The following is a 13,982-nucleotide window of genomic DNA, read 5'->3' on the forward strand; positions in this document are numbered from 1 at the left end:
TTGTTCTTCCGTCAGAATGCAGCACTAGCACAAACCGAAAACAGTTTTTAAATGGCTTACATGCCCGTAGGGTACCATAATATCATATTATTTCAATTACTTTATTATAGAGCTCTATTGATGATGTAAATATCATGTCATTTTATTACCATAATACTAATAAGTCATGATCCGTCATGGCGACCAACTTGCGACCAACTATAAGAGAGCTGGGCTACGTTCTCCGGCTTTTGCGATAGTTCAAGCACGCAGCGACAGAGACATTTTCATAATATTTGTACATATTTGAGTGGGTTTCGCTTCAGTGTCAAAACGATTGCTCACTGTCAATGGAATGCGGAACAAGAACAAATTCGTTATGGAGTTTGAACCCACGACCCTCTTTTTGAGAGCACAACATATAGGGCACCACGGACTTAGCGTTTAAATCTATCGCTTTATTATTAATAAATAAAATAAGTCATCCGTTCATGGGCCAAATTGCGAAATGAAAGAGAGCTGACGTTGTCATGGCGGCTTGTGCTAGTGCCGCCCCCTGCGCAGAGCTTTGCCTAATATTCCCTATTGATGGTGAGTGCGCTTCTTTCAAAACAATGCCACGGTGCGGAAACGCCAAATTCGTTTTGGATTATACCTAAACGTTACACTGCAAGGCACAGGCCTAGAGGGCTTGGGTCGTAGTTCCTACGCGGGTCTGGTGCGAATTGGAAACTCACACACGTTTTCGAGATTCCCGAAATAAATAAACAAAAAGAATTTATCTTTGAAACGCATTAATATAGGTATTAGATTACCATGTTTGACTTTGTGAGACTAATTTTAACAATTTAATGAATGTATTACCTATATTGTATAATTTTCAATCATCATCATCATCATCATGTCAGCCGAAAGACGTCCACTGCTGGGCATAGGCCTCCCCCAAGGCTCTCCACTCAGACCGGTCTTGTGCTTTCCGCATCCACCGCGATCCCGCGATCTTAACCAAGTCGTCGCTCCATCTTGTTGGAGGCCTACCTACAGCTCGTCTCCCGGTCCACGGACGCCATTCGAGAACCTTTTGGCCCCATCGGCCATCAGTCCTGCGAGCAATGTGCCCCGCCTACTGCCACTTTAGTTTCGCAGATGCCAGTGTGTGTTGCCAGTGATGACATACGGATCTGAGACGTGGGCGCTAACGATGGGCCTCATGAGAAAACTCAAAGTCACTCAGAGGGCTATGGAGAGGGCTATGCTCGGGTTTCTCTGCGGGATAGAATTAGAAATGATGATATCCGCAGTAGAACTAAGGTTACCGACGTAGCCCGAAGAATTGCGAAACTAAAGTAATTTTCAATGACATAAGTAAAAAAAAAAGTCATATTCACCGCCGATTGAACCCGGGACCTCTAGCATCATAGTCACATTTTTTCACTATCTCTGGTGGTTTCAACTAAGCTATTTAATAATTATAATGCATAAATCAACCATTTGTGAACAAGTTTCATAATTTGCCACGCGAAATGAATTGAGATCGAATTCATGGGAAAATTATAATATCATTTGAACTTTTAGGTATACGTTCAAATATTATTCAAACAATTTTCCCACGTGAAATTGTTGTCGCTCAATTTCAGAGTTTTAATTTACCCCTCACATAATTATTCAGGCGCGAGTACATTTAACAATCACTTTCGTTACTAGTACTTAACGTAACTATGTTTTAGCAAGGTGTTTTAAATTAATTCCAGAATATTTAGCTGATTATTGGACTGGACAAATCTGTTAAGGTTTTATATCAGAATTTTGGATTTATAATTTAGTTGTGACGAGGTGTCGAACATTGACTAATGATTTAAAATTGTCAACCGCAATAAAAAAATCTTGAAAAACAATTACAGGAGTGTTTAGACAAGCTGACCCAAGCATTTGCTGAAATACACACATCAAATACTCATTATCCCTAGAATTCTGAATTGATTTTTAAGACTATACAATGACTCTTTATTGAACACAATATTGGAAGGAAAACAGAGGTATAGAACTCCTTACGTTTTTCAAATATTATAGATAGGTACCTACACAAATCATTCATGAACTAGATATTGTTTTATTTAGAACTGGCAGTTATCCGCAACTTTGTCTGCGTGCCGCGAGAAAGTTTCAATTTTCTGGGACAAAATCAATGTTTATTCTCAAAGGGCTCTTTTACATGTCACTTTTTATTAACAGTGCTTTCAGATTGACCATCATTGCCAATATTAAATAATCCGATTCGAAGGATCAATATTTAAAATTAAATAAAAGAATAAAAAAGTAAAAAAAAATAGTAAATTGTACAACAAGAGAATAAAACGAGCCATTTTACCCAAGACGTTCAAATAGCCACCCGAGCCGGTACGGCGAGGGTTAATAGACATATCGAGGGAAAAATGGGTTTAGTGCTCGAGTTTTACACTCTGCTTTATGAGAAGTGAAAAATACTTTTAAAACTATATAATAGGCTCAAAATAATACAATCTCGCACAGCCACTGTGACCCTGCTTTGCTCCACATCAAAATTTGACAAACTAAAAATTCCAATGCATAAATCACGCGTTCGCCGCAATAATTAACAAGTGTATACCGTTTCAGGCATAACGAAGCGACCAGCAACAACGTTCTTGGGTTACCTTCGTTACCGCCCTTTGATACCGGATACCTACACTCTGCTAACGCGTTACTCTACTTTCGTAATGAGAAATTTCGGTTATTTAATTGGTTGTTATGAGCTCGTGGTGTGAGGACTGTGTCGAGGTCACTCGAGGTCACAGCTTGGTGACAAAGGCAGCACAATTTGTGAACTACAAACCTTCTTTCTTTCCTTTAGTTTTCGACTATTAGATTATTACTACCTGCGCTCGATAGTAGAAGTTCTTAACTAACAAAATATGTTTTAATGTATAATAAGTTATTTCTATTCTATTTTTATTTCTTTTTTACTAAACTGCCCATAAAAAAAGATCTTTTTTAACCCAAATTTCACCCAGTAATTGAATCGGTACTTTAAAAAAAATAACCTCAAATCGTTTCATCCAACCCTACAAGGAAATCCGAGCCCACTCAATCCATCAGAGACTTTATTTGCAACCGCTTTTATTGGTGTTTTAAACGCACACAAGCGTCACGCGCGTGTGCGTGGCAATAAAGCGCGTGCACTGAATTCGAGCGATTTGCGGCCGCCCTCTTCACACCTCGCACACGATGAACCGCTCCGCTTGTGACCGACGCTAAAATAAAAAAAATATAGAAAAAACTTAACTCAAAAATCATTAAAACTAAATAAATTATTTTTCTAAGTTACTTGTACATTATGTCATTACTATTCGCGATCAGTGGCGTGTTTTCTTTGTTCATTGCGTATACTGCCAGGTAACCACTGTACTGCAAGCGGCTTGGCCGCGCAATGAACAGAAAAAAAACTCGTTTTGTAGTACACCAAAGGTTGGCAGGTGTTCTCTTGCTAGGAGGTGATGTTAATTCTTTGATAGAGATAGGTAGTTGCTAGCGTCTTAATCATCAGTGTGTCGACCTGGTTAGTGATCTAAAAACAACGTACCAATTTTGTACTCTCACGTAGAGAAATGAGTGTTAAAACCGATATAATTTTAAATCAGTATAAGTAATTAACTTAACAAAAATAAATATTTCGTCTACAAACTGAATTTTCTCATAGCATATCAAAAGTCAAAGTTTTGATATAGGTAGATAAGTACATTTGCTTAGTTTGTACGTCACCAGATTATCGACCTCTGTTCGGCATTTGCCCAAACTTCGTTTTCCTATTCTCTTCGTCTTCCTCAAATGAATCGATCTGAAAATTATTTCTGTCTAGGCACACTAAAAAAAAACAACTTCGTCAAACACGCGATCCCGGCCAAAACGGTAAACAAAGCACTTTAAAATCTGCTCACTAAAAACATCAAAGTCCAGTTAGAGCGGCCACAAGGGGAGTACAGCCGACGGCGATAGTTGGCCGTATTGTAGGCACGCCGCGTTGTTTTATTCGCGCAACTCGAATAAAAATCAGTGACCGTAAAGTGAAGAGGCCGAGATATTGAGTACGGCATCACCTCGTAAATTTCGCCGTATAGCATTGCCATGCCCGCGTATAGTACGGTACGAGTACGAGCGACGTGCGCCTTCACACTCGCTGATGTCACATTTTCAGACCAACGGAGCGAGAAATAAGTACATTTTTGCTCACGCGCCGTAATAAAAAAATAATGACATGTTTTAAAAGTAAATCCGGGTACCGTCATTGACAGACTAGAGCTCGGGACGACTGGTGACGCACTGCGAACAGGTAAACACGCTTAAGCTGGAGCTTATTCATAATTTGAATGGAAATCTTCGAGATTTTTCTCTCAAGCGAAACGCTGTGATCGATCACCTCCACCCGAGTCACCTTTAAATATATAACAAGAGAATATCTCCGCCCGTTGTGTACACGGCGCGGCTCGGATCAGGGAGGCCTAATAAAATTATGCTTGAGTAAAAGCCGTTTCCGTCAAATAATTTAATCATTCATGCGATACCCAAAAAGGCAAGTTTGTTCATAACCGGTACAACAAAGGAACTCTTCCATCAACGGATTGCCCTCTTGCATTAATAAGAGCCGCCCTTAATGTAAGTGAGCTCCTTTAAATCAATAGGGAATGTCCTTATTTACTTTCCGACCGATCTACCGCCGGCTGCCTTATAAATTGAAGCGAATTCTTCACAAAGCACTTTTAATGAGACCTTTACGAACGCCGCGCTTTTGATGCGATAACTTTTTTCGATATTTTCGTCGTCGTAGAAAAATAGCGTCGGTCCTTGTTGGGTTAGGGCGTTCGGGGATGGGTGCGTCCCTCTCTGGGAGAGTGCAAACGAAGAGCGCTCGAGGCATCTGCAATCAATGGAGCGTTCAAATTGGAATAAGATAGCGAAAGGTAGCGTGTCTCATAATAAGACGGCCGCCGTGATACTCCGCCTCCGCTGGCACACATCATATTGGAGCTCCTTCTGATAGCGCTGGCATCGTCACAAATTGTTGCCGCTGATTTTGGAGTAAATTGGGGAATATTTCAATTTGCGTACGTAATTGCGTCTTGATTTACCATTTCATTGGTGGGCTCTGCGCTCCGTGGAATGTTTTATTACAATTTATTTGCTTCCAGAACGAGAACTGAGATAAGGTACGGTTTGTGGAAAGTTTGTCCGTCGGATCTCTGTTTTGGTGTAAACTAAGCTCCAATTTCCTAGGAGCTGTCGTCGCCTAAGCCAATAAGCGGGCGTGGCGAGGAACGGCGCAATGACTGCAACTTTGGACTGCAATCGATGTTAACAGGCCAATTTGCCTGTAGGGACAATGAAACTATACGCTAGCGACGCAAGCCTCAGGCGACTCAGTTCCTTCCAACTGCAATTTTGATGCTCGTGCGAGATCAAGAAATCATAAAGAATGAAAATATAACAAAGAATGAAGTTTGTTAAAAATGACGCGTGATGATTGTTTTTTTATACTTAATTGAGGAGATGGTTATATAACTACGTGTTAAACGTTAAAAGCAGACGACAGCTTTACATCAGGTGTTGTTTCTTTTTTCAATCAAACAAAAATCACAAAGATGCGGTTCGTCACGATAGCTCATAGTAAAAGTAAGTCCCATTCTCCCATTAGATGGCGTTGTAATTAAAATGACGAATTTTTCGTCGGTTTTTGTAATTTTTAGAATATCCGTAGAAAACTAATTGTTGATTTTATTATTTGCATATACAATATGCCCACAACTAACTGTCCTCAAAAAATCGCGTCGAATTAACGTCTGTGGAAGCAATCCAGTTGCACCAATGTTTGTAAAGAAGATGAACCACCTTAAAAAAAGTGTCACACAGCGTGACGTCACACGGAACTTTAACTGGCTATATCTTCATCATTTTTGTTTAACTGAAAAACAAACAAGAAAACACGTGTCCAATATTTACTCGTAATTTAATTGATGGACTAATTGGAAGTTTTAGGACACTAGCCTTTTTTAAACCTGAGATGGCGAGATGACCTGGACGCCGAACAGAGCGAGAGGCTAAATATAGCTCTGGATACGGAGATGTGAAAGTCAAGAGGGGAGGCATTTTCCCAGCAGTGGCACACAGCTGTAGGCTAAATATAATAATAATAGCCTATTTTAATTAAAATATGCAACCTCAGAAGTAAAATAATGTATGAAAATTAATTATAACATGCAATTTCCCGTCGCTTACGCCTGCATCTTGCGATTCCAAGTTTCACATGAGTTTAATTAGCCTTTAACTTAATAGTCTCCTCGGAAGCCTGTGTGCGCTAAAAACGAGTAACTACGATTATGCTTTAATCGTAGAGCTTAAATTAAAATAGAGTTAACATTTTCATATGCACTTTTGACACGGAAGTACCGTGAGACTCTGGCATAGTGAAATAAACGTTTAAGGATTATTAATATGTGTGCCGGGCTAAACTTGACTCATGGCCACTTGCTGCATAAGTAATTCTCGATTTAGTCGTTAAACCCGGTTTAAGTATGCAGGTACTAATCTGAGCTTAAGTTTTTGTTTATAGTCATTCATTGGTTTATTCGCTTGTTCTATTTCAAGTCTTTATTTAAATAGGTCTACTTCTAGTAGTATTTCGTAGGCTTGGCTGTTTATGAAACTTTACTTCTGTTTATGAGCAAATCACCTCAGTCAAGGCTTGGCACGTTTTTTACAGCTTAGAAGTTTTTTCTTTTTTTTTTATTAGTGATTCTTATTTCAGCCATCCATCAATACGTAATCAAAAATAATATTTCGCATTTAAAAACCGAAATCGCACCTTAACATTTGGCTTATGAATTAAACGTCAGGACAATCGCATCATTTAACCCGGATTAACATTTTCGCAGAGAGTTAACGCAATGCTTGAAATATAAAGTGCAAATCTGAAATTCTCCAGCGCGGAATATGGGCCAGCCGAGTGGCAGCCCCTTTAAGGCTCTAATTGTTCGCTAAGTTTCATCATTTGCATTTCAACTGAGCATTTTATCTCGACAGTTTACTTAAATGTCCGAGTGTTGACGATTGTCGCATCGATTTTTTATAATCTGTGCCGTTTTCTGCGACTTGACTGCGTTTAGTTCTATCTGTGGTGTTCTTTGTACGCGATGTACATTTATTGCGATATTTTATATATCGTATTACTTTGTACGCGCAAGGAAGTATTATAAGAAAGTTTTACATAATGATCCTCATTGATTCTCATTTAAAAATTAAATATCATGTCATTGCGTAAAGAAACACGGTATAGGTAGGTATATATAAAATATGATTTGAAAATCGTAAGCTTATTTTACAACAATTATTTACCTCAATCAAATACTAGGAATAGCAGTTATGAGAGGTAATGCAACCAGCGTCTTGTGGTCGACGAATTTTACTTATAAGTTTAGTATAGTTATGTTTTTATAAATGTTTACATGTTACAAACCGAGAACCCAGCCAATCGAAGAAAACTTTAAACTCTTGTCTGCGCTGTAGGTACTATTCTCTCAGTACCTATCTCATCTTCCTTGTCAAAAAGAGACATACGCAAGCTTCGGAACTTCTAGCAACTGGCACTCTAGTGTACTTGTACTTGGTAACCTTCACCGCTTCTTTATAGCTCAGTGGTAAGGCGTTAAGTGGCGTTCAGTCGAGATTACATTTTCGGGATCTTATAAGAGCTAAATGAACATTTTTATCACCATATTAACTCGTATTTTAGCCATATACACGGTGATATTATCGCTTTAATTCGGTCGCGCTGCCCGTTCCTTATTATATTTGCCTTGCAACGCTTACGCTTGTCAAACGACACGCTATTTCTTTCATTAAGTATCTACAAGAATGTTTAATATTTGAATCGCTTTGTTAATTAATATCATAGCTCTGAGACATTGTCCTTGACTGTCGCCCTCTTGGTGAGGCTCAAGTCTCATTTGTTTTACTTAGTAATTATAAAAAACTTTTTTTTTATAATTACGAGTCAATTAAAGAAGCACTAAAATAGCTCCATGTCATTCGAGCTAATGCCACTTTCCTTGCATTGCAAGCCTACAGACAGACAAGTAGAAACGTGAACGTATTTTATTCTTGCCGGTTAAAAATAATGACATAATGAAGATTGATTGATCGGCTTTCCTTCTATTTTTCCTTCTCCCCCTCCAGCTGAGATTCTTCGCTAACCCCATTAATTTGAATCATTTGTCTTAATAAATTAGAGCGCCCTTAAAAAAGCATGTAAAATAATGTCAACAAATCCCTACATGTCCTATATTTAGCCTTTTGCGTACTCTACCTTTTGCCTACTCTATTTTCAGTCACTATTTATTATATCATCATAATATTTTATTTATCTTCTGCCATTCCTAGTTATTTTAAAAAAGAAATAACAAATAATTAAATATGATAAAATTAAATATAAGTAATATCACAATTAGTTCACGAAACGTGAAAGATGTCATAAAAATCAAACAAAAACAGTGGGATACTATTAAACAAGGTACAGATAAGAAAACGAAAATTAGATAGGCGCTTAAAAACGTCAACATGAAATTCCACTGCACTCTTTTAAATAGTATTACAATGTTATGACTTGTCCAAAAGAATTTGTTTAGTCTGCGTCCAAATGCTTCATCTGAACATCCATAATCGGACCCAATGCTGATTCATCATCATCATCATCCCAGCTATACGTCCCACTGCTGGGCACAGGCATCTTCTCATTCTGCTTGGGCTTGGGCCGCTGCTAACTTGAATGAATGCTGTTTAACTTGAATAAAACAATGTATACTGTAAAAACTTAATTATTTCCCTAACTACTCACTACACATAGACCTTCGACTCGTAGATCTATATGGATGCTCGGTTAATAGGGAACGACTCAAACAAAATAACGAAGGTTTATTCAGCGGGGAAGTTTAACCGAAAATGAATAAACTCCGGCTCCTAACGCAAACAAAGAAACCATTTTATATTTGTAAAGCGTACTCGTAACTCGTCTCGTAATTTGACTACAGTCGGGCACATTATTTTTCACACAATATTCCGCGATGCCCGCGGGCTGCTTGGAAATACCGATATTTCCTCAGCTTCATTATGGCGCTTCAATCAGAAACTATTATAAATGTTTCTTACGAATAGCAACTTGATACTTTCAGTCTTCATATTTTTGAGAAAAAAGGTATTGACAGACAGACGAACAATAAAGTGATCCTACAAGGATCTTAAAGGCACCAATTTCTGGAAAGAGTATTTTAACGCCTAAATTATTATTTTTATTTCCCTCCTTGTCATTACTCCGAATTCCACTGTAAGAGATGAAAGGAGGCCCCTCTCCGACAGGAGACAAATACTTGCTTTTTGCATACAAATACATTTCACGAGGCACGTACTGTTTCAGAATAACATAATTTAGCTGTTCTGTCTCGTCAAACAGATTAGGTGCTGATAGGTACCTAACAAGATGCGGGAGTTGCGCTTCTTTTGTTTGCGGATGAGCTGTAGTTATTTTAATCAAAATTTTAAAGTTGCAGTTCATTTTATACAAGTTTTGAACAGTTTTTGTTGAGATTACGAGTACAATGCTTATCATGTTCGACCACTTTAAATATCTAGAGAGAGGTCTTTGTACTCTAAATCAGTAAAAACACGGTGTTTTTGTTAAACTAACCCAACCATCCGCTAAAATAATCGAGATGAAACACCTCGTGCAAAAGGTAAAAACAATGAGTAAACATGTTTTATAATTAACATTGTAGCTGACCATAACATAGTAGTACATAAAACTCACTAAAAATCATAACTCCACTTATATTTTACGGCTCATAGATGGACGAAAAAGTCAATTTAAGTCTTTACGACGTCACAGTTTACAGGCGTCATATAAAATTATCGCTGCCATTTTCCAGACTCGTGACGTCACACACGTAAAGAACAAAAATAAGAAACGTGTATTATCTACGGCGGCGATTTAAGAAGCCCGAGAACATGTCCGCATAAAACCCTGATTCATCACGTCAATAGATAATTTTATCGCTCCTGGAATCCCATTTGTTCGGCGTAGATTTACTTGGAGGTAAGTGTTTTTCAGCCTACCCTCATTATAATATTCAATGCATTCATCGTCACTCATTCCTACTACTAAAACGCTGATGTTGGGCTTCTGTTTTCGATCAAATTATACGGGACGCTCACGCATTTGTGGAATGAATGTGTTCGCGAGTTTGTTGAGGCGAGAGGGAGCATAAGCTTGGGCGTGGGAAGGACAGGGACGGAGGGTATGGAATTCGTTTAGGCGAAATGTCTGCTCTAATGAGAAGTGAGTTAAATCGCCAAATAAAAGGTAGGTTGTGGAGTCAGCGGGCCTACGTTGCTGACTTAAGACTAGAGTTACCACCTGTTTCGATTCAAGCGGGACAGTCCTGTTTTGGCGATATTATCCCGCATTCGGACGACCTTCACACTTTATCCTTATTTTTTGATAAAGAACATCAGGTTTTGAGCAGGTTCAGTTTTTATTTCAAATGCTTTGAATAATTAATTTCATAAAATGATTGTTAAATGTCAGAAATTGTTAATCTGTCTTTAAGTAAATCATTTTTTTTTTAATGAAGATTAAGTAAAATATCCAATTGTTTTACTTCATCCTCGTTAATAAAGTAGCAATATAGAAATCGTATCGTATAACAAGAAAAAAAAATTGACAGGCTTTTTTAAGAACGCATTCTTCTTGACAATGATAAGGTTCTTTTCGATAGCACTGGTAAACTAAAATAAAGAAACTTAAAATAAACTTTTGATTATGGTTCTATAATTAAATCTAGACTACACTGAAGATGACACAGAATTGATGAAAACAGCCCATAGCAAAAAGAAATATTACCATAAAAATCGTCAAAATCAAACCAAATTACCAAACTCCAACCCTCTTTGGTGCCTGACTGTCCTGATTTTTTTACAGAAAGCAGCAACCCTGCTTGACGCCGGAGCCTATTCTAATAGCCAGTATACCCGCCTCCCTCTCATAAACACTTATCTCTCGCGATGATCTAAATGTTAGGGTCTCATTCCAGCGATCGTCCGGACACGCGATTGTTTACCATCGAGTAGTTCCGACTAATTAGTCGCAGACGTAGTTTAATTAAACTCCATCCTCTCAATCTGTTCGTTCGTTGATACGTATCGATTGTCGGCGACTAAATATTTGCAGAGTTGAAAGATATTGGAAAACTGATGCTTAAGCCATCGGCTGGCGCGCTTTATGTGTGTGATCTTTGATATCTTTCTGAAATCATGAACTCTGAAGGTGGACGCGTTTCTTTTGATAAGTTTTGAAAATTCTTTGGCAAGTTAATTTGAACTTATGGTTGAGTACAAGCTTACAAAGGATTTTGAAGATCTGCTAGACTGGTAATATTACAATGATTAGATTTTTTTTCTTAATTTTGTCATCGTATAAATATGTAATGGTTGTTTTCGAGCCTCTTGCTCTAAAATGAATAACAAGTGAACAAACGATGAATGTCTCACGCGTTTAAATTTATATCACTAATTTGATAAAGTTTAAGGATGATTTTCAATTATTATTTTTATTTACATTCACTACGTATTCTTGCGAAGTTCAAGCTTACTAAAACCCCTTCTTTACCGTGGTACCATCAGATTAGTAACATTGATGGTACTACATAGGTACCTGTAATGAACAGTCGAACTTAGTTTGTTTGTGAGGGAATAATCTCGAGAACTGTACAATAGATCCTAAAAAGTTAATTTAATTACCGAATAAAAAGCTGAAAAAGCTGCATTAATATACATTTCTGATTAACAAAAGTAACTTTATCCCGCACAAAGTTCCTACCGTAAAAAATAGTCTCAAACTGCTCAACATTTTTATAAATTATCGACAATGAATCACGTCCCGTCGCTATTAGAACACCACGTAGCAACCCTTTCAGTAATGATAACACCCCCCGTCCCCCCTACGTCTCAATTCGGGCTCGATTATATCGTAATCCGTATAACCTAACACGTGGGCAGCCGATAGCGGTGGAGGGGGGGCACGTAGCCCATGCTGAGTGCCTACGGTACGGCAGACACGCTTGCCAAACAGAATACAGATGTATACTTGCAATCAAAACAAACTTACACTCTTTTTCTTTGAGCAGTCATGTAATAATGAATAAATTAATTGACGAATGTTTATTGTGAATTTTAATTTTTATTGTTCAAACTAATATAGGTACTTATGTAGTTTTATTATGATTGGTTTTTGGAGTCTTTTTTTATTTTTTATTTCAACTCCAAATTTGTTACTTTTACCAATCATAATTTGATTGCTTAGTAGCGACATCTCTTGTCTGGGTGAGCGGTTAGTTCCGAAAGAGTGTGACGTCTGTCGACGCTACATAGATGTCGCTAGTGCTGCTGCTTAAGTAGCAAAGTAGAAATAAGCAACCTGAGATATGTATGCATAGGAAAAATTCGTGTCTAGATGCCTGTGCAGCAGTGGTGTGGGGGTTATAGCACGCAGCACGGATTGCTGAGGATCTGGGTTCGATTCCCAGTGCTGGTCTCTTTTTCTGGTTTTTCTGTGCATCCATGTCTCAGTTTGTATTTTCGATATGTAGTTTTATGTTTTTTTTACTATCATGTATTTCTACCAATAATACTATAATACAATTATGCGGTGTTCTTTCTTTATATACCCACTATTTATTAATGGTTCCATCAATTTGAGTTTTTTTCACTTTCGGTAGCTATTACATTTTAATTTTAAGGCTAGATAATCACAGTTTTAAATCTAATGACAATTCCTTGCCAAAATGTGAAGAAGAGGGGCGAATGCGGCGCACTGGTAGATGTGACCTTATCCGCTCATATGCACATGATCGCAGAGATCTATTTTCATCTTAAACGACTCGTTATGTTTATCATTATCAACATGCCTGGATCATAAACAATTACAACTATAATTCATGGTTCAATACATAAACTAAAATAATTTCTTTGCTCACCCACTACCTTACGATAGTTAAGTTTATGCAAAACAGGTAGGCGTGTTCATGCAGTTCCTCCACCTCCACACTCTAAGAACACACACAAATCACACAAACCCATCTATCACCACCACCACACTACACTGACGCGTTTCGAACTCAACCAGAGCTCATCTTCAGAGCAACACAACCGTACACCATGCTACCAGATTTTAGACTAACAAACCACAACAACCGTTTTAATTTGTCACTGTAACTCCCCAAGTACCCACCTATATTTTTTCTCAAATAACACAAAGATTTTTATAATTCATTGATGACCTCCGCAAAGTGCGCCTGATTCAATAAATTCGTTAAATAGATGATGTTTAAAAAACACATTTGTAGCACTAAATTGCACCAATCGGTATTGATTGCTCATTCTTCTCCGCCCGTATGTCTCACTACTTCTCAAGCCGGGCAACTTTAGTTGCGGATACCATAAAACAGTTCAAGTGGCAGATAAAGCCGGCTATATACGTGAGGATTTGCACGCGCGATATTGCCCGCAAGCGTCCGACTTCGGCCACTCTTCGAGGATACACTTTCGGCGAAACTTTGGCTTAGTTAAAACTGTACAGCGTAATATTGATACATTGTGGCGACGTGGCGAGCAACTGTGCGCGTTCTTGTATTCAAATTTCTGTCGTGTAATTTACTTTTCGGATATCTTTGAGACGAATAAAGTTTACAGTTAGGCTTAATGTTGTTTAAATTGTAGACAGGCAGTAGTAGTAGTTTTGGGTCTACGTTATTTGTTTGTCAGGTCAAGGAAAATAAATCTAGTTTAAAGGCTACAATAAATGAAGTATTTCTCGCTAGAGATACGTCCTGAAATTAAGATGCCAACTACCGTATGGATTGAAAACACGTACGATCAATTAACAACAGAAA

General features: G+C 38.0%; 1 protein-coding gene across 14 annotated transcripts in view; it reads right to left on the reverse strand.

The window, feature by feature from the left end:
• Positions 1-13,982, reverse strand: part of bru3 (CUGBP Elav-like family member bruno 3) — a 1,256,451-nt gene that overhangs the window by 79,473 nt on the left and 1,162,996 nt on the right. The window lies entirely within an intron of this gene.

This window comes from Choristoneura fumiferana, chromosome 10, assembly GCF_025370935.1.
Source record: "Choristoneura fumiferana chromosome 10, NRCan_CFum_1, whole genome shotgun sequence".
In the NCBI taxonomy this organism is placed as follows: domain Eukaryota; kingdom Metazoa; phylum Arthropoda; class Insecta; order Lepidoptera; family Tortricidae; genus Choristoneura; species Choristoneura fumiferana.